This window comes from Mandrillus leucophaeus, unplaced genomic scaffold (genome assembly GCF_000951045.1).
Source record: "Mandrillus leucophaeus isolate KB7577 unplaced genomic scaffold, Mleu.le_1.0 Scaffold887, whole genome shotgun sequence".
NCBI lineage: Eukaryota > Metazoa > Chordata > Mammalia > Primates > Cercopithecidae > Mandrillus > Mandrillus leucophaeus.
The window spans coordinates 134,674-135,646 of NW_012109663.1; the positions used below are offsets into that span (position 1 = coordinate 134,674).

At 39.4% G+C, this 973-nt stretch overlaps 1 protein-coding gene across 1 annotated transcript in view; it reads left to right on the forward strand.

Moving 5' to 3' along the window:
* LOC105531438 (chromosome unknown open reading frame, human C4orf17) overlaps positions 1-973 on the forward strand; it is a 41,375-nt gene that overhangs the window by 11,203 nt on the left and 29,199 nt on the right. The window lies entirely within an intron of this gene.

Genomic DNA, 973 nt, shown 5'->3' on the forward strand with positions numbered 1-973 from the left:
AACCCAGGAGGCGGAGGTGGCAGTGAGCCAATATTATGCTATTACACTCCAGCCTGGGGGACAGGGCGACACTCCATCTCAAAAAAAAAAACAAAAAAAAAATGCAGACCTTAAATTTGTGACCATTGTATATCGTGTATTTAAGATCGATATCTTAAATAATTTAATCTTACATTCTAATGCTGCTCAGATAAGCAATGTGCAAACAGATGTATTATGATATGTGACAAATGCTGTGGAAAAAATAAAAGCACATAAAGGGACAGAGAGTGATGGGGCACGTTTCAGACAGAGTTGCCAGCAAAGATGATTTTGATGTTATTGGAGAAGACAATTCAGAATGAGGTGAAACAGTGGTACTGGAGGGAGATTTGGAAAAATGAGCAATTGTAGAAAACAGTATCGAGAAGCTTGCCTGGCAATTTCTGGGAAGACAAAGCAGTCATCTTTTACTACTTCTCATAACTCGCTGATTAACAGAAAGCAATACCCAGCACACCCTCATTTCCTAAGCTGTCCAGTTTCACATGACATAGCATTGATATTGAAAAGAGAACCTTTCTATAACTTAATATTTGAACCAAATCCTATATTTGAGCCAAAAGTGAATAGTTATTTTTAGGAGAGTGATTGAACCCAGAAATCTCTCGTATGAGGAAGGAGTTCCTTTTATACCAACTTCTCCTTCCTCCTTCTGTCACAATTTACCTTATCCTGGCTCCTATTCCCAGCTCCTACAGCTTTTTACCTTCTGCCAGGACAAAGGAGGAGCCAGGGTATCTCTTCTAGAAGACCTATTTACATTGAGGCATTCTGGATGCTTTAAAAAATTTAAATCTGACATTCTTGAAAAGAGCCAGCACAAACCCTCTTAGTCATTATCAAGCTTTGGGAAATGAGAGATTTGTCTGGGATAAAAAGAAGGTCTACTCCACTGGAATCCCAGACCAAGATCGAAGATGTGGTCTGGCTC